Genomic DNA, 21,619 nt, shown 5'->3' with positions numbered 1-21,619 from the left:
TGTATGCCGAAGGGACATTAGCCAAGGCAAAATGGGCTTGATTCTGAGGTAGGAATAAAACAAAAAGAGCAAATGAATTGCCCACGAATGCTGGACAGTTGTTACACTGCAATTAGATTTGAGTTAGGACGCACCCCCCCTTCCCCCATCTAAATCTCTCTGCAAATTTTAAATCTGCCCCACCTGCAGTGTAGCATGGTTTTACCCGGATGCAAAGTTACTTGCTCTTTTTTTACTTTGTAGTGTACCCACCTCCACCTCAGAATCAGGGGGACATACATCAACAATCAATTGGGCCAATTCAGTTTTTTGAGAATGATTTAGTAAAAAATGGATGGGGTTCACCGATTACGGATTACAACCAAAAAATTATCGGAATCGTCGAATCAGCATTTCCAACACGGAGGATTTTGCGACCAAGCGTGGCTCTAGATTGGCAGTGTATGGTAATGATTAGTCGTTTTGCTGGCCGTTTTGATGATACAGCAATCCACAAACTAGTAAAATACAACTTTTTTAGTTGATTTATCGCTGGAAAATATTGGCAATATATGGACGCATATTAGTGTATCAGAAAATGGTTAAATCAAGGAAAATAAGGTGTGGTCGGGGAATAATTTTTTGTGTTTGATGGTGTATTGGTTTCTTTAGTTTCAGGTCAAGCACAAAACTGCAACTGATTGCAGATAGATTAGATCTTTTTAGTTTTATTTATGCAGAAATCAATTAAAAAGTGAATAAGGTGAAACTAAACATCATGTGTAAGATGATGTGACATCTAAAGCAGAACCTAAAATCACAGTATCTCCAATGTATAATAAAAAGAAGCCCAGAAGAAATACTGCAATTGTGTAATAAGGAAAGTATCATTACATACACACTAGGGCCTTTCAAAGCCCAACGAGGTAATCTTGGCTTCTAAACTCAGACTCTTTCATGAGTCTCCTGGAGTTAGCACCTGATGTGGTTTGAATATTTTAAGCCAGTGATGCTCATATAGACCAATGTCCACACCGGCTAAGAAGCTGATCCGGTAAGAGTATGCCCCTTACACATTTCTCTTTGTAATTCAATATTTTTCACACCTACCCTCCAGGTTGGACTAGCAGTATCCTGCTCTAACTCTAAACATATTTATGTCATTTGTTTTTCACCTTACTTCACCTTAAGACAAAAATCTCTAGAACAAATCTCTGCGGGACCGTATTAGTTGTTTTTGGCTAAAATCTCTCACTGAGTTCACTGGCAAGATTAATCCAAAACACAGTGAACAGATGCTTCAGAGTCAATAAAACCTAGCTGTTTAGAAGTCACACTGTTTAGAAGTAGTTGATGCTAAATAGCCTGTGTGCACCAAATGCCAATTGATTCATTTATACACAAAGTTTTCCACTTGAGACAAACAGATGGAAAACATTTGAAACTCCCACTTTTGAGACTGAGCATCATGGGTGGAGTTCTTTGGCCAGGGACACTGATAGATGTATCAGATCCGGGTATTATTAGGGCGTGGTTTTGGTTTGTTGTAAATACCGTGACCCGCTTGAACATCAGGTCCCTTTTGACCACCATGATTTTGGCCATGGCTTTGCCTCTCAATATTGCCTATGTCTGATGTGCAAGCAAAACCTCTGACTTTGAAGATGCAAAGAAATATTTTTATTGTACTATGAGCAATGTAAGGCATACTTTCATGTTCAGACACTGACCTATAACACAGTTGTACATTTTCATTCCAGAGCAAATGCAAAAAATAATTTCAATAATTCCCCGCTCCATACTTGTTGCCAATATGTATCAACTCCTTCATATTCAGGAGGTTTTCACCCTTCCATGACTAGACCAATTGTTATGTTTTGGTGATATACAAGTTTCACAACAAATAACTTTGTAAAAAACATTAATTTCACTCAGTTAGTACATCCCTATATTTTAACACCAAAATCTAGTAGTTCCTACTATATCAATAATAATTAACAGTAGTTTATTGAATTTCTAGAGTTCAAAAACAGAGTTAGATAGGTTAGATGTAAAAGGTGTTTTGTCTGTAGATGTGCTACGTGTAATATCTAAGCCTTGATAAAATAGGAGTATGGCCAGGGCTGGTGAGAGTGCACTCTCTGGGATAATTTTGTGAAGTTTTTGTATGACATCACCAAGTGTACCATTCATTGATTGTTTTGCAGGTGTATCACACAGAATGTGTGGGAGGGGCATACAGAAGTATTGAAGTTCTTATTTATGCATTATTTTATTTTGTTGTGCTTTTTTAAAGTTGCTATTAGGTCTGAGTAAAACTGGTTCTTCTAGTTCTAGCTTTTATCACAGGGAAAATTACATCACTAGGTTACATGATATTTCCTTGCCACTGATATCTCCTTTTTACACTTCAACTTTCCTCATTAGAGTGATGCCCTGGGGTGGCTCAGCTAGGCCTGTTTGGGGGTGTCCTGTGCTCTGGATTTCAACCCCAGTAGGTTAGAGACCTACCCTCAGAGGTTACCTGGGCGCAGTGGGTAGGCCCATAACCATGGCCATGATTATGCCAAAACCTCTACTTATTGCAAAATTCTATTGCAAAATGTATAATATTATATATAATTAGTAATGTTGGAGTTGTGCACTTGTAATTCTTCTTCTTTTTGTGTTTGCAACATTAGTCTCCACAGGTAGCACCTCCCATTAGTTATATACTCAGGATGTGCAGTCTAGGGCCCTTTTCCACATATTCTATTTAGTGTGCTCCTATGCACACCAGAAGGAATGAGACGCCTTTAGCCTAGGCTACCACCCCTTCCCACCTGTCCCCTATTGGTTTTAAGCAGGGATCTGGCATTTTGACTGCACTTCAGTAAGAGGCACAATCTAGGTAAGTCCTACAATTTTTTATACTGTAGTGCAGCTTTGGGTTGATTTTTTGGTTGTGGGTCCCCTGGATTGCTTTGGTTGGGCTGCTTCAGGGCATTGCATTATAAACACATTTTTCCTTTCTTGCACTTGTAGCACCTCCATTGTTTGTTTAATATATATGTATTATTTTCACATCTTCATTTTTCACCCTACTATATGCAGCAGTAGCTGCTCTTATCTATCTAACGCCTTTTTACACTTCACCTTTCCTCATTAGAGTGATGTCCTGGGGTGGCTCAGCTGGACCTGTTTGGGGGTGTCCTGCGCTCTGGATTTCAACCCCAGTATGTTAGGGATCTACCCTCAGCGGTTACCTTGGCGCGGTTGGTAGGCCCATAACTATGGCCATGATTATGCCAAAACCTCTATTTATTGGAAAATTCTGTTGCAAAATGTATAATATTATATATAATTAGTAATGTTGGAGTTGTGCACTTGTAATTCTTCTTTTTGTGTTTACACAGACAACCCAGGAGTACCACAATAGAAGATGAAACCAACGAGAGCCGGTAGCTGAGATGCGCCTAGTGCAGCACTGGTGGTATAGATGCAACTAATGAAGCACTGGTGGTATAGATGCAGTTTATGCAACACTGGTGGTATAGATGCGACTAATGTGACACTGGTTTTACAGATGCGGCTAATGTGGCACTGGTAGTACAGATGCAGCAATTGGCACTGGTGAAATAATGTGGCTGGTACAGTCTGTGGAATTGATGCAGCTTATAGCTGGAGGAATTGAGTTGGCTGGTATGGCCTGTTGAATTGATGCAGTAAGTAGCTGGTAGAATTGATGTGGCTGGTATAGCCTGTTGAACTGATGCAGCAGGGAGCTGATAGAATTGATGTGGCTGGTATAGTCAGTTGAATTGATGCAGCAAGTAGCTGTTAGAATTGATGTGGCTGGTATAGCCGGTTGAATTGATGCAGCAAGTAGCTGGTGGAATTGATGTGGCTGGTATAGCCTGTTGAATTGATGCAGCAAGTAGCTGGTGGAATTGATGTGGCTGGTATAGCCTGTTGAATTGATGCAGCAAGGAGCTGATAGAATTGATGTAATTGAATGCTGAGGAGCAGCTTGATTTGCCGTGGTGCGGCTACGAGAGCCGTGGGATATGATGCGGCCTGATGACCGAGGTGCGGCTTGGTTAGCCGTGGTGCAGCTACGAGAACCGGAGGAAATGGTGTGGCCTGATGACTGAGGTGAAGCTTGGTTAGCCGTGGTGCAGCTACAAGAGCCGGACGAAATGGTGTGGCCTGATGGACGAGGTGCGGCTAGGATAGCCATGGTGTGACTATGAGAGCCAGAGGATATGGTGCGGTCTCAGGACCAAGGTTTGGCTTGGTTAGCTGTGGTGTGGCTATGAGAGCCAGAGGAGATGGTGCGACCTGATGGATGAGGTGCGGCTTGGATAGCCATGGTGAGGCTACAAGAACTGGTGGATATGGTGTGGCCTCAGGACCGAGGTGTGGCTTGGTTAGCCATGGTGCAGCTATGATAGCCGGAGGAAATGGTGTGGCCTGATGACTGAGGTACGGCTTAGAGCAATGATTTTCAACCTTTTCAACTCGAGGCACACTACACAAGATGTGGTATGCATGACCAATAAAAAAACATAAACATTGGCTCCCACAAAAATATACACACATATTGGCCTCCACAGGAATAAAAAACACTACATTGGCCTCCACAGGAATAAAACACACTACACTACTAGTGCTCTGAGCTGACCGCCGCGGCACACTTACCAACCACTCGTGGCACACCAGTGTGCCACGGCACAGTGGTTGAAAAACGCTGGCTTAGAGAGATGCAGGAGCAGAGTCCAGAAGCAGGAACCTGAAGGGCACATACAGAGATGCTATAGCCGACAAGGCCGAGAAGATGCCTACAGATAATTAACAGATGAAGAAGCAATCAAAATAACGGAAGATGATTCAGTGTTCCAGTAACAAATGATGTCGTCCGGCATCCAGATCGCCTAGCAACAGATGGTGCAGTACTCGTATAGCAGGTGAAAGTAGAAGGTGTAACCATCGAAGTGCTGGAAGGTAGCAAGTCGTGCTGGTGTCTTGCAATAGTACCCTTGATGAGGGTTTAAGAAACCCTTAGAACCTGGTTTATCAGGGAAGTTTTCGAAAAACAACTTCTTCAATCTTGGAGCATGTAAAGACTTCTCCGGAACCCAAGACCTTTCCTCTGGACCATACCCCTTCCAATGGACCAGAAATTGCAATTGCCCTCGAGAGAACCTAGAATCAAAATTCTTCTCTATCACAAATTCCTGTTGTCCTTGAATCACGATTGGAGAAGGTCTAAGCGGATGCCTGGACAAGAATCTTGAGGAGAAGAAAACCAGTTTCAACAAGGAACAATGGAAAGTGTTATTGATGCGTAAAAACTTGGGCAGTTTAAGGAGGGTATTCAAGTAGGCTTTCACATGTTTGAATTATCCCCGTATTCAATTTCAAAGACTTTTCGCCGGGTCGAAAAGTCTTTTTAAAAAAACGGGGATAAGTTTTCACCATGTTTTACATGGCGAAAAAAAGCGCAAAATTGGGGTTTAGGGGTGCAGGCTTAAAAAAAATAGCCTGCACCCCTGGGAACGTCATTCAAAAATAAACTGTGTCAAAAAAATTATAAAAAAAAATCGGGACACCCCAAAAAATAACTTTATTTTTGGCTGAAAAAACAAACAAATGAATAACCACTTCTAAAATTGACAAATTAAATCCACAGGGGTTCCCTTATATGCGGCCTGTGTTTTCTTCATTGGGCAGAGTAGGGGCAGGTGCATTTTTGCAGAATTTTTAAAAATAACTTTAGGGACTTAAAAATATGCTTACCCCCATTTTCATGTACCCCAAATTTGATAAGAATAGTTATTTAGAAAAAAAAAAAAGTGCTATTCTTCACCCGTTCTTCATAGCAGCAAATATGCACCTGCCGTTGCTATTACAAACCCCGACTTCAATCAGCAGGCAAAAATGGGGGTAGCCATAGTGATCCCCCATGTCTGGACATCTTTAGGGGGGTCCCAGGCATATTTCCAGAAAATTCCCGTTTTTTTTCGTAGATGGTGTGAAAAAGTCATTTTAAAAAACGGGGATAATTTTTCAATTACCTTTAGCAGGTGGAAAAAAGGGCAGAATTGGGGTTTAGGGGTGCAGGCTTGAAAAAAATAGCCTGCACCCTTGGGAATGCCCCATTAAAACGAAATGTGCAAAAAAAAAAGTAAAACAAGAAATCGGGACGCCCCAAAAAAATAATTTAAAATTTTTGGGTGAAAAAAAGGGGGTACAATGTTTAAAAATTGTGAAATAGGTTCAGGGGTATTCTGTAAGTATGCGGCAGGTGTTTTCTAGAATGGGCTATTAGCGGCAGGTACTTTTTGGAAGAATTTTTTTTAAATTAGTTTAGCAATTTAAAAATATGCTAGTACCCATTTTCAGAAACCCCAAATTTGATGGGACCACTTTTAAAAACGAAAGAAAAAAAGCTAAGTTCTCTTCTGCATCACTCCTTCAATGTCGGGAAAAAAACACCTGCCGCTGCTATTTAAAATCCCGACTTTTTTTTGCAGGCAAAAACGGGGGTACCCATAGTGATCCCCCAGGTCTGGACATCTTTAGGGGGGCCCTACAATTATTTCCCGAAAATTCCCATATTTTTTCTCTGAACAAAATTTTGCCTGTTCCCGATTTCGCCTTCTTTGGAATTGAATACGGGGAATAGCGGGCACGTACGCGATACTTTTCCACCTGGAAAACAGACGAAGGAGGCAAAAAGTCCAGCAGGTGAAAAGTCTGGACTTTTTGCCTCAAATTGAAGATGGGCCTAAGTCAAAAAGTGACAGGGTTAACCCAAGCAATAATTTGGAAAGGGCCAATGAACCGAGGGCCCAATTTCTGTGTCGGTTATCGCTGCTTGTTGTTCTTTGTAGCCAGCCAAACCCAGTATCCAACCTTAAATTTGCACAGCTTCCGATGTTTGTCCATGAGGTTCTTGGAGTGCATAGAAGTTTTAAGGAGACACTGGCGAACCTTGGTCCAAATGGAGCGCAACTGGGAAACTGAGGCTGATGATGTAGATCCCCTGGCATCAGGTTAGAAGGAATTTGCTCTAGGATGTTGTCCAGTTACACAGTAGAATGGCGAAACTGAGGAAGCAGATGGCAAGAATTATTAAAAAAACATGAACAGGAAATGGGAAAATGGGAAAAGAATCTTGTAACTAGGTGCACACAAACAATGTATTTCATATTAAAATATAACTTTTAATAGATCCTATAAAATGTTTAATTGTAATAAGCACATGTGAAGCTAGCGAAATAAAAACAAGACATAAAGAAGAATGTGAAGAAAAGTAAATACAAGTGTTTAAAATGTAATTCCGCTGACATGTGGATAACTTGGCATCCAAAATATGTCTGTGCTTTTCACCTTGATTTGATAATAGGAGGTAGTGCTATTCTTAATATATAATGTGCAGTTGTTCTAGACCATAAATGACTTATGCAGAGATTCCTCCTGTAATTGTAACCCAGTAATGTTGCAATATTTACTTAAGCTGTCAAAAATATTATTGAATGTTGATTGTAACCAAAAGCCGATATTTATGGCAACATACTGTGATACTAGGTATAAATATCTAACCACAGTTGCAGTCTTATATATGTATATATATCTCAGTGACGATTGTATGACACAGCTCCTAAAATCACTGCCGTCAGGGACCTGACATCCAGCAGAGTCAGTGTATCACTAGATCGAGGTATCGTGGTATAGATACATTGTAACAGGGTCTCAGGGAGATAGTTTCTTTTCAGTCTGTATTGGATAGGCAGTGTTCGCATCTAACATACATGTGCACAATGAATCTCCCGCAGACCTACAGACAAACAAACTACATAGCGCTAGCTCAAAAGCTCCTTGTACGGAGTCAAATAATAACAGATAGCACAGTAATAAGTAGTTATACACTGGTGAGCTCTGTCAGCGGAACTGCCGCCGATGCACGTTTCGCTGTACAAATAGCTTTATCACAGGCCAACCCGTTTGCTCTCAAAGAGCGCTCTTTATGCCATCCTGTGTATCCAGGAGCCAATAGAAATCTCTCTCCTTATTCAAACTGTTTTGTCCGTTAGTGACAGACATTATTGAGACCAAACAGGTTTAATTAGTATCTGATTACAATCCCAGGCTGGATCCATGTTATTTATAGCTATTGGAGGTAAAAATACTAACCAAATGGTAGATATCACAGATATACATATATACAAAATCCGACATCATCATTACTCGAATACATATTTATTGATTTATGATAAAACCATCATCAAATAGATAATAAGAAATATAAAAATAGAAAATAGAAATAAATATCTATCAGATGAATATGTGTATCACTCTCACTCTCTTATAATATAAATCTATTATATATGTATTGCAACTAATAATTAAACTAAATATATAGTATATCATGATAAACATATTATTTAAAATAAATTTAATTTGGAAAAGAAAAATAATAATGAAAATTATATTTTAATAAAACCTCCATGTGTTCAGAAATCCATTATAATACTCATATCTATATGTTGTCAAAGAATATTAAATAAGAAGATATTTGTGTAAATAATAATATAGTCAATCAAAAAAATATTAAATATGAACCTTAGGTTCTAGATAACAATATGTGATAAATCTGTAAATATATACAGCAATAGGGATATTAACTCAACATATTGAGTCCCTATCTCATAAAATGTAAAACTACAAAATATAGAGATAGTGATTGTGAAAAACTGTGGAAAACTAAAATATGCAAATCGTGAAAAAATATATTTCAAGTGTTTAAAATTATAATAAAACCCTGTGAGAAAATTAAATAAAAAGATGGACGATTATATCCATTACATATCTATTTAGTTGAAACTAAAAATATAAAAATATATATAAAATGTGTTGAGTAGTATAATGTAACCATTAATAAAAGAAATAGAATAATCCTAAAATAGAATCACCTGTAATGTGAATGACCAATAATGCTAAACTCAAACTGCAAAATGTGTAAGAAGTGAATGTGTGAATACAAATGGTGAATCATATTAAAGCCTATTTAAAATATATATCTCTCCTTCTTCATTATACATCTACATCCTTCAAACATACAGTGATAATATTTGTGTTTATATAGTGATGAAATACACATAATATAATATAATGATATATTATTCCCAAAGAAAAAATTCCAGTAATAATAATCATTCTTCCCATTCTATAAATATCAATGATGGGAATTCTATATATATATATATACACATACATATATGCGCTATGTGGATTATAAAAAGACTGAAAAATTATTTCCTTCATTGAGACCACTTGGATATAGGCTATCCATCAGAAATATAATTTCAGCCTCTTTTCTCAAAAGTTCTTTGTTACATACTTCCTCAGGTGTTGATCTATAAATATTCTTGCCTTTTCAGAGATGCTACCTATACCTGAGACAATCGGTCTACCAGGTGGTATTTTGTCATCCTTATGCACCTCTGAACAGGTAGCATCTCTGAAAAGGCAAGTATATTTATAGATCAACACCTGAGGAAGTATGTAACAACTTTACACTCATATGTGAAGGATACTTTAGATGTTTTGACAAAATTGGATAATCTTTCAGTCAATCCAGGAACATTACTGGCTACTTGTGACGTGGAGAGTCTATATACCAGCATCAATCATGATGCTGGTAGAGCAGCAGTTGACTATTTCACCAGAACGGATGTGATTACAGATTTCAATAACTTTTTATATCACTTCTTAAATTTGTATTAACAAAGAATTATTTTGTGTGTCAAGATAAGTTCTACCTCCAGGTAAGGGGGACTGCGATGGGGACTACTTGTGCTCCCACGTACGCTAACCTTTACCTGGGGTGGTGGGAGCTGACCGCCGCGGCACACTTACCAACCACTCGTGGCACACCAGTGTGCCACGGCACAGTGGTTGAAAAACGCTGGCTTAGAGAGATGCAGGAGCAGAGTCCAGAAGCAGGAACCTGAAGGGCACATACAGAGATGCTATAGCCGACAAGGCCGAGAAGATGCCTACAGATAATTAACAGATGAAGAAGCAATCAAAATAACGGAAGATGATTCAGTGTTCCAGTAACAAATGATGTCGTCCGGCATCCAGATCGCCTAGCAACAGATGGTGCAGTACTCGTATAGCAGGTGAAAGTAGAAGGTGTAACCATCGAAGTGCTGGAAGGTAGCAAGTCGTGCTGGTGTCTTGCAATAGTACCCTTGATGAGGGTTTAAGAAACCCTTAGAACCTGGTTTATCAGGGAAGTTTTCGAAAAACAACTTCTTCAATCTTGGAGCATGTAAAGACTTCTCCGGAACCCAAGACCTTTCCTCTGGACCATACCCCTTCCAATGGACCAGAAATTGCAATTGCCCTCGAGAGAACCTAGAATCAAAATTCTTCTCTATCACAAATTCCTGTTGTCCTTGAATCACGATTGGAGAAGGTCTAAGCGGATGCCTGGACAAGAATCTTGAGGAGAAGAAAACCAGTTTCAACAAGGAACAATGGAAAGTGTTATTGATGCGTAAAAACTTGGGCAGTTTAAGGAGGGTATTCAAGTAGGCTTTCACATGTTTGAATTATCCCCGTATTCAATTTCAAAGACTTTTCGCCGGGTCGAAAAGTCTTTTTAAAAAAACGGGGATAAGTTTTCACCATGTTTTACATGGCGAAAAAAAGCGCAAAATTGGGGTTTAGGGGTGCAGGCTTAAAAAAAATAGCCTGCACCCCTGGGAACGTCATTCAAAAATAAACTGTGTCAAAAAAATTATAAAAAAAAATCGGGACACCCCAAAAAATAACTTTATTTTTGGCTGAAAAAACAAACAAATGAATAACCACTTCTAAAATTGACAAATTAAATCCACAGGGGTTCCCTTATATGCGGCCTGTGTTTTCTTCATTGGGCAGAGTAGGGGCAGGTGCATTTTTGCAGAATTTTTAAAAATAACTTTAGGGACTTAAAAATATGCTTACCCCCATTTTCATGTACCCCAAATTTGATAAGAATAGTTATTTAGAAAAAAAAAAAAGTGCTATTCTTCACCCGTTCTTCATAGCAGCAAATATGCACCTGCCGTTGCTATTACAAACCCCGACTTCAATCAGCAGGCAAAAATGGGGGTAGCCATAGTGATCCCCCATGTCTGGACATCTTTAGGGGGGTCCCAGGCATATTTCCAGAAAATTCCCGTTTTTTTTCGTAGATGGTGTGAAAAAGTCATTTTAAAAAACGGGGATAATTTTTCAATTACCTTTAGCAGGTGGAAAAAAGGGCAGAATTGGGGTTTAGGGGTGCAGGCTTGAAAAAAATAGCCTGCACCCTTGGGAATGCCCCATTAAAACGAAATGTGCAAAAAAAAAAGTAAAACAAGAAATCGGGACGCCCCAAAAAAATAATTTAAAATTTTTGGGTGAAAAAAAGGGGGTACAATGTTTAAAAATTGTGAAATAGGTTCAGGGGTATTCTGTAAGTATGCGGCAGGTGTTTTCTAGAATGGGCTATTAGCGGCAGGTACTTTTTGGAAGAATTTTTTTTAAATTAGTTTAGCAATTTAAAAATATGCTAGTACCCATTTTCAGAAACCCCAAATTTGATGGGACCACTTTTAAAAACGAAAGAAAAAAAGCTAAGTTCTCTTCTGCATCACTCCTTCAATGTCGGGAAAAAAACACCTGCCGCTGCTATTTAAAATCCCGACTTTTTTTTGCAGGCAAAAACGGGGGTACCCATAGTGATCCCCCAGGTCTGGACATCTTTAGGGGGGCCCTACAATTATTTCCCGAAAATTCCCATATTTTTTCTCTGAACAAAATTTTGCCTGTTCCCGATTTCGCCTTCTTTGGAATTGAATACGGGGAATAGCGGGCACGTACGCGATACTTTTCCACCTGGAAAACAGACGAAGGAGGCAAAAAGTCCAGCAGGTGAAAAGTCTGGACTTTTTGCCTCAAATTGAAGATGGGCCTAAGTCAAAAAGTGACAGGGTTAACCCAAGCAATAATTTGGAAAGGGCCAATGAACCGAGGGCCCAATTTCTGTGTCGGTTATCGCTGCTTGTTGTTCTTTGTAGCCAGCCAAACCCAGTATCCAACCTTAAATTTGCACAGCTTCCGATGTTTGTCCATGAGGTTCTTGGAGTGCATAGAAGTTTTAAGGAGACACTGGCGAACCTTGGTCCAAATGGAGCGCAACTGGGAAACTGAGGCTGATGATGTAGATCCCCTGGCATCAGGTTAGAAGGAATTTGCTCTAGGATGTTGTCCAGTTACACAGTAGAATGGCGAAACTGAGGAAGCAGATGGCAAGAATTATTAAAAAAACATGAACAGGAAATGGGAAAATGGGAAAAGAATCTTGTAACTAGGTGCACACAAACAATGTATTTCATATTAAAATATAACTTTTAATAGATCCTATAAAATGTTTAATTGTAATAAGCACATGTGAAGCTAGCGAAATAAAAACAAGACATAAAGAAGAATGTGAAGAAAAGTAAATACAAGTGTTTAAAATGTAATTCCGCTGACATGTGGATAACTTGGCATCCAAAATATGTCTGTGCTTTTCACCTTGATTTGATAATAGGAGGTAGTGCTATTCTTAATATATAATGTGCAGTTGTTCTAGACCATAAATGACTTATGCAGAGATTCCTCCTGTAATTGTAACCCAGTAATGTTGCAATATTTACTTAAGCTGTCAAAAATATTATTGAATGTTGATTGTAACCAAAAGCCGATATTTATGGCAACATACTGTGATACTAGGTATAAATATCTAACCACAGTTGCAGTCTTATATATGTATATATATCTCAGTGACGATTGTATGACACAGCTCCTAAAATCACTGCCGTCAGGGACCTGACATCCAGCAGAGTCAGTGTATCACTAGATCGAGGTATCGTGGTATAGATACATTGTAACAGGGTCTCAGGGAGATAGTTTCTTTTCAGTCTGTATTGGATAGGCAGTGTTCGCATCTAACATACATGTGCACAATGAATCTCCCGCAGACCTACAGACAAACAAACTACATAGCGCTAGCTCAAAAGCTCCTTGTACGGAGTCAAATAATAACAGATAGCACAGTAATAAGTAGTTATACACTGGTGAGCTCTGTCAGCGGAACTGCCGCCGATGCACGTTTCGCTGTACAAATAGCTTTATCACAGGCCAACCCGTTTGCTCTCAAAGAGCGCTCTTTATGCCATCCTGTGTATCCAGGAGCCAATAGAAATCTCTCTCCTTATTCAAACTGTTTTGTCCGTTAGTGACAGACATTATTGAGACCAAACAGGTTTAATTAGTATCTGATTACAATCCCAGGCTGGATCCATGTTATTTATAGCTATTGGAGGTAAAAATACTAACCAAATGGTAGATATCACAGATATACATATATACAAAATCCGACATCATCATTACTCGAATACATATTTATTGATTTATGATAAAACCATCATCAAATAGATAATAAGAAATATAAAAATAGAAAATAGAAATAAATATCTATCAGATGAATATGTGTATCACTCTCACTCTCTTATAATATAAATCTATTATATATGTATTGCAACTAATAATTAAACTAAATATATAGTATATCATGATAAACATATTATTTAAAATAAATTTAATTTGGAAAAGAAAAATAATAATGAAAATTATATTTTAATAAAACCTCCATGTGTTCAGAAATCCATTATAATACTCATATCTATATGTTGTCAAAGAATATTAAATAAGAAGATATTTGTGTAAATAATAATATAGTCAATCAAAAAAATATTAAATATGAACCTTAGGTTCTAGATAACAATATGTGATAAATCTGTAAATATATACAGCAATAGGGATATTAACTCAACATATTGAGTCCCTATCTCATAAAATGTAAAACTACAAAATATAGAGATAGTGATTGTGAAAAACTGTGGAAAACTAAAATATGCAAATCGTGAAAAAATATATTTCAAGTGTTTAAAATTATAATAAAACCCTGTGAGAAAATTAAATAAAAAGATGGACGATTATATCCATTACATATCTATTTAGTTGAAACTAAAAATATAAAAATATATATAAAATGTGTTGAGTAGTATAATGTAACCATTAATAAAAGAAATAGAATAATCCTAAAATAGAATCACCTGTAATGTGAATGACCAATAATGCTAAACTCAAACTGCAAAATGTGTAAGAAGTGAATGTGTGAATACAAATGGTGAATCATATTAAAGCCTATTTAAAATATATATCTCTCCTTCTTCATTATACATCTACATCCTTCAAACATACAGTGATAATATTTGTGTTTATATAGTGATGAAATACACATAATATAATATAATGATATATTATTCCCAAAGAAAAAATTCCAGTAATAATAATCATTCTTCCCATTCTATAAATATCAATGATGGGAATTCTATATATATATATATACACATACATATATGCGCTATGTGGATTATAAAAAGACTGAAAAATTATTTCCTTCATTGAGACCACTTGGATATAGGCTATCCATCAGAAATATAATTTCAGCCTCTTTTCTCAAAAGTTCTTTGTTACATACTTCCTCAGGTGTTGATCTATAAATATTCTTGCCTTTTCAGAGATGCTACCTATACCTGAGACAATCGGTCTACCAGGTGGTATTTTGTCATCCTTATGCACCTCTGAACAGGTAGCATCTCTGAAAAGGCAAGTATATTTATAGATCAACACCTGAGGAAGTATGTAACAACTTTACACTCATATGTGAAGGATACTTTAGATGTTTTGACAAAATTGGATAATCTTTCAGTCAATCCAGGAACATTACTGGCTACTTGTGACGTGGAGAGTCTATATACCAGCATCAATCATGATGCTGGTAGAGCAGCAGTTGACTATTTCACCAGAACGGATGTGATTACAGATTTCAATAACTTTTTATATCACTTCTTAAATTTGTATTAACAAAGAATTATTTTGTGTGTCAAGATAAGTTCTACCTCCAGGTAAGGGGGACTGCGATGGGGACTACTTGTGCTCCCACGTACGCTAACCTTTACCTGGGGTGGTGGGAGTGGGTTTTTTGTGATACAAACGAGATGTACACGAAGCACATTTTATTATGGCTCCATTACATAGATGATATTCTCATTCTATGGGAAGGAGAACAGGATCTCTTAGAGGAATTCATCACGAAATTAAACCTAAATAACATGAATCTTTAAACTTACTCTAGAGATTAACCAAACCCACATCAATTTCCTGGATATTACTATCATTATAGGACAAGATGGCTCTCTGATTACAGATTTACATTTTAAGGTAACAACAACTAACAGCATATTACATGCCACAAGTGCACACATGCCAGCAACTATAAGAGGCATCCCTAAAGGAGAACTCCTGCGGATTAAAAGAAATTGTTCAGACCCTGATACCTTTAAGATAAGAAGTAAACAACTGGTGGAAAGACTTGCCAAAAGAGGGTACAGTAAGAAACTCTTTAAATCAACTCTCCACGAAACATCTCATAGAACACGAACATCTCTCCTGAATCCCAAGAAAACAACTAATAAAGGAACAGATAAAAACATCAGATTTATTGGTACCTTTTGCAATGAATGGTTCCAAATTAAGAATATTCTTCAAAAATATTGGGAAGTTTTATTAACAGATAAAGATCTATCTCGTATTCTGCCCAAACAGGTACAAGTGAACTGGAGAAGATCACATAATCTTAGAGACAAATTGGTTCGGAGTCATTTCAAAAACACACAAAGGAGTATATTTAATAAACATGGATCCTACAAATGTGGTTTTTGTAAAGCATGTCAATTTATGACACCAACTAAAAGTTATCTTGACAAATTCAAAAGGCAATGGTACATTAAGGATCAGATTAATTGTAATTCTTTTGGCATCATATACCATCTTAAATGTCCATGTAATAAAATATATATAGGCAAAACTATCAGACCCCTTAAGAAAAGAATCTTAGAACATATTGGGTCAATCAGGAATGCAAAAAGAAATAAATCTAATTTTAAGAATCTAACACCTGTAGCTAGGCATTTCCTGAGATATCATGACTGTAATCCAAGGGGACTGCAAGCCTTTGGCATGATACAAATACAATTGGGTATCAGAGGAGGAGACCTTAACAAAGAACTTTTGAGAAAAGAGGCTGAAATGATATTTCTGATGGATAGCCTATATCCAAGTGGTCTCAATGAAGGAAATAATTTTTCAGTCTTTTTATAATCCACATAGCACATATATGTATGTGTGTATATATATATATATTTATATATATATATATATATATATATATATATATATATATAGAATTCCCATCATTGATATTTATAGAATGGGAAGAATGATTATTATTACTGGAATTTTTTCTTTGGGAATAATATAATATCATTAAATTATATTATGTGTATTTCATCACTATATAAACACAAATATTATCACTGTATGTTTGAAGGATGTAGATGTATAATGAAGAAGGAGAGATATATATTTTAAATAGGCTTTAATATGATTCACCATTTGTATTCACACATTCACTTCTTACACATTTTGCAGTTTGAGTTTAGCATTATTGGTCATTCACATTACAGGTGATTCTATTTTAGGATTATTCTATTTCTTTTATTAATGGTTACATTATACTACTCAACACATTTTATATATATTTTTATATTTTTAGTTTCAACTAAATAGATATGTAATGGATATAATTGTCCATCTTTTTATTTAATTTTCTCACAGGGTTTTATTATAATTTTAAACACTTGAAATATATTTTTTCACGATTTGCATATTTTAGTTTTCCACAGTTTTTCACAATCACTATCTCTATATTTTGTAGTTTTACATTTTATGAGATAGGGACTCAATATGTTGAGTTAATATCCCTATTGCTGTATATATTTACAGATTTATCACGTATTGTTATCTAGAACCTAAGGTTCATATTTAATAATTTTTTGATTGACTATATTATTATTTACACAAATATCTTCTTATTTAATATTCTTTGACAACATATAGATATGAGTATTATAATGGATTTTCTGAACACATGGAGGTTTTATTAAAATATAATTATTCATTTTTATTTATACTTTATATATATATATATATATATATATATATATATATGTTGTTATTATTTTTCTTTTCCAAATTAAATTTAGTTTAAATAATATGTTTATCATGATATAGAATATATTTAGTTTAATTATTAGTTGCAATACATATATAATAGATTTATATTATAAGAGAGTGAGAGTGATACACATATTCATCTGATAGATATTTATTTCTATTTTCTATTTTTATATTTCTTATTATCTATTTGATGATGGTTTTATCATAAATCAATAAATATATATTCGAGTAATGATGATGTGGGATTTTGTATATATGTATATCTGTGATATCTACCATTTGGTTAGTATTTTTACCTCCAATAGCTATATATAACATGGATCTAGCCTGGGATTGTAATCAGATACTAATTAAACCTGTTTGGTCTCAATTATGTCTGTCACTAACGGACAAAACAGTTTGAATAATGAGAGAGATTTCTATTGGCTCCTGGATACACAGGATGGTATAAAGAGCGCTCTTTGAGAGCAAACGGGTTGGCCTGTGATAAAGCTATTTGTATAGCGAAACGTGCATCGGCGGCAGTTCCGCTGACAGAGCGCACCAGTGTATAACTACTTATTACTGTGCTATCTGTTATTATTTGACTCCGTACAAGGAGCTTTTGAGCTAGCGCTATGCAGTTTGTTTGTCTGTAGGTCTGCGGGAGATTCATTGTGCACATGTATGTTAGATGCGAACACTGCCTATCCAATACAGACTGAAAAGAAACTATCTCCCTGAGACCCTGTTACAATGTATCTATACCACGATACCTCGATCTAGTGATACACTGACTCTGCTGGATGTCAGGTCCCTGACGGCAGTGATTTTAGGAGCTGTGTCATACAATCGTCACTGAGATATATATACATATATAAGACTGCAACTGTGGTTAGATATTTATACCTAGTATCACAGTATGTTGCCATAAATATCGGTTTTTGGATACAATCAACACTCAATAATATTTTTGACAGCTTAAGTAAATATTGCAACATTACTGGGTTATAATTACAGGAGGAATCTCTGCATTAGTCATTTGTGGTCTAGAACAACTGCACATTATATATTAAGAATAGCACTACCTCCTATTATCAAATCAAGGTGAAAAGCACAGACATATTTTGGATGCCAAGTTATCCACATGTCAGCGGAATTACATTTTAAACACTTGTATTTACTTTTCTTCACATTCTTCTTTATGTCTTGTTTTTATTTCGCTAGCTTCACATGTGCTTATTACAAGTAAACATTTTATATGATCTATTAAAAGTTATATTTTGTTATGCAATACATTGTTTGTGTGCACCTAGTTACAAGATTCTTTTCCAATTTCCTGTTCAAGTTTTTGCATCTATATTTAATCTTTGGTAGCACCTCTCTCTATTTGGACTCCATTAACAATATTATTCACTGTTATATTTTGATTTGTCTGATGAGAGGTAAAGCAATGGATCAAAATATTTAGACTCCAGTGCAGTAGAAATTTCCATGGTTTCTATAAGAATTATTAAAAGCAAACTCCGCCAAGGGCAAATGAGTAACCCAATCATTATGACATTTTGAAACGAAACAACGGAGGTACTGTTCCAGAGATTGATTGGCATGTTCAGTCTAACCGTTGAACTGATGGTGATACCCAGAGGAAAGACTAAGGCAAATACCTAAATGAGGAACAAAATTTCTTCCAAAATTGGGCAATGAACTGAGTTCCCCGATCAGACACGATATCCAAAGACAATCCATGCAGGCGAAAAATATGTTGGAGAAACAAAATGGAATGTACTTTGGCAGTGGGAAGTTTGAGTACAGGAACAAATTGTGCCATCTTACTAAAGCGATCCGCCACAGTCCAAATCACAGAACACTGGGAAGAGGCAGGGAGGTCAACAATGAAGTCCATGGCAATATGTTTCCACAGTCTCCTGGGTATAAACAAAGGTAGAAGGAGGCCAGAGGGAGCAACTCACGGAGTCTTATTTAAAGCACAGATATCACAGGCTAGAACAAACTCACAGATGTCTCTTGACAACGAAGGCCACCACACTGAACAAGAAAGTAATTCCATCATCCTGGAAATACCTGGATGAGCTATGGCCTTCTGGGAATAGAAGTCCAACAGAACTGCATCTTTCTGGAATGAACAATAGTCCGGCAGGTTTTTCAGCTGGGGATTCCGATTGACAGGCTTGAAGGGAATCAGCCAAGTTGCATGCAAGGGCCAGATGGATACGTGAAGCAGGATCATCTGAACCCACGGACTGTTGAGCAGGTAGAAAACTCCTGGACAGCGCATCCACCTTGACGTTCCACGATCCCAGACGGAAAGAGATTATATAGTTGAAGCCGGTGAAAAATAATGCCCAGCATGCCTGTCTGGAATTAAGTCATTTTGCAGATTTAATATATGCCAAGTTCATATAATCGATAAGAATAGTGACCTGAAATTTGGCTCCCTCTAAACAGTGCCTTCAATCCTCTAAAGCCCATTTAATCGCCAGTAACTCATAATTGCCCACATCATAGTTTCTTTCAGCTGAGACAAACTTGCGGGGGAAAAAAAGCACATGGATGCAACTTATTGTCTTGAGGATCTTTTGGGATAGAATGGCTCCTGCTCCAACCTCCAAGGCATCTACCTCCACGATAAAAGGGAGATCCGGATTTAGGTGTCGGAGAACTGAGGCATTGGTGAAAGCAGCTTTTAGCTGATTAAACACCTGCACAGCCTCAAAAGAACAATTAAGGGTGTCTGCTCCCTTTTTGGTCAACTCTACTATAGGAGCCATGATGGTAGAGAAGGAGTTGATGAATCTCTGATAATAATTGGCGAACCTTTGAAAGCATTGGATGGCTTTAAGGGTCATGGACTGCACTCAGTCCAGGATAGCTGTGACCTTACTTGGATCCATAGAGAACCCCTGATAGGATATGATATATCCTAGGAAGGAAACCTCTGTCACTTCGAATTCGCATTCGAGTTTGGCAAATAGATTACTTTCACGCAGTTTTTGTAATACCTGTCAGACATGTAGACTATGTAAATCCAGAGACTGGGAATCGATTAAGATATCGTCCAGATATACAACAGCAAATATGCCCAGAAATTCACGGAGAACATCGTTAATCAGATCCTGGAAGACAGCTGGGGTGTTAGACAGCCCGAAAGGTATGATCAGGTGCTCAAAATGGCCAGAATGAGTATTAAAAGCTGTCTTCTACTCATCTCCTCTTCTAATCTGGATCAAGTTATAAGCTCCATGGAGATCAATTTTAGAGAAGATGGTTGCCTCGCGTAAAGATGAGCGGGTTCAGATATCAGAGATCCAAACCCACCCGAACTTTGTGATCCGAGCCGACTCGGATCTCAAAGCGAGGCAAAATGTCATCATCCTGCTGTTAGATTTTCACAGGTTTTGGATTGTATAAAGGTTCTTCTCGCTCGCCACCATTGTCATTCCGGCTGTCGAGACTAAGTGAAGAGGATGCAAGTGAGGGGCTGTGCTGCTGCTGTGCATAGGGGCTGGCTGCTGTCCATAGGGGTTGTTAACTTGTCATAGGGGCTGGCTGGCTGTTGTCCAATTTCCATAGGGGCTGGCTGCTGTGCTGGGCTGTGCCTGTTGTCCATAAGGGCTGTGTTGACTCATACTAGGAGCTTTGCTGCAGACAGAAGGGGGGGCTTCAGTGGCTCCTGAGACTCACTGCAGTCCATAAAGGGGTGCTGCTGTGTTGTCCAGGGGGTGCTCTTCACCTTCAGTGTAAAAAAACAAAAACAAATGAATGTATTTTTTTAATAAATCAAATAATCATTAATCAATCATTTAAGTGTTTTTTCTGTGTGTGTCTGTGTGCCTTAGCCATACTTATTATCAGCAACATAGCTGCACAGGGGTGCTGCCTGTGTCATTTATCAAGGGGCTGCTGCCTCATTCAGGGGTGCTCTCGCCCCAAGTGGCAAAAAAAATTAATAAATCAAAAAATCATTAGTCAATCAATAAGTGATTTTTTTTCAGTGTGTGTGTGCATTAGCCACACATATTATCAGCAACGTAGCTGCACAGGGGTGCTGCTTGTGTCACTTATCAAGGGGCTGCTGCCTCGTTCAGGGGTGCTTTCCCCCCAAGTGCCAAAAAATAAATTAATAAAACAAATAATCATTAATCAATAAGTGTTTTTTTTCTCTGTGTGTGTGCGTTTTAGCTACACTTATGATCAGCACCGTAGCTGCACAAGGGTGCTGCCTGTGTCATTTATCAATGGACTGCTGCCTCATTCAGGGGTGCTCCCCCCCAAGTATGAACAAGTATGACAGCAGACACCCAGTTGCACAGTGGATTACTGATGCCATAACAGCTATGCTGGTATTAGATGTGCGTCCAGTATCCGCCATTAATGCAGTGGGTTTTACACAGTTAATGGAGGTCCTGTGTCCCTGCTACCATGTCCCTTC

The sequence above is a fragment of the Taudactylus pleione genome, unplaced genomic scaffold (assembly GCF_031769625.1).
Source record: "Taudactylus pleione unplaced genomic scaffold, aTauple2 ptg001052l, whole genome shotgun sequence".
Lineage (NCBI taxonomy): Eukaryota > Metazoa > Chordata > Amphibia > Anura > Myobatrachidae > Taudactylus > Taudactylus pleione.
The sequence above is the reverse complement of the archived record's forward strand: the minus strand, read 5'-3'. Positions refer to the sequence as shown.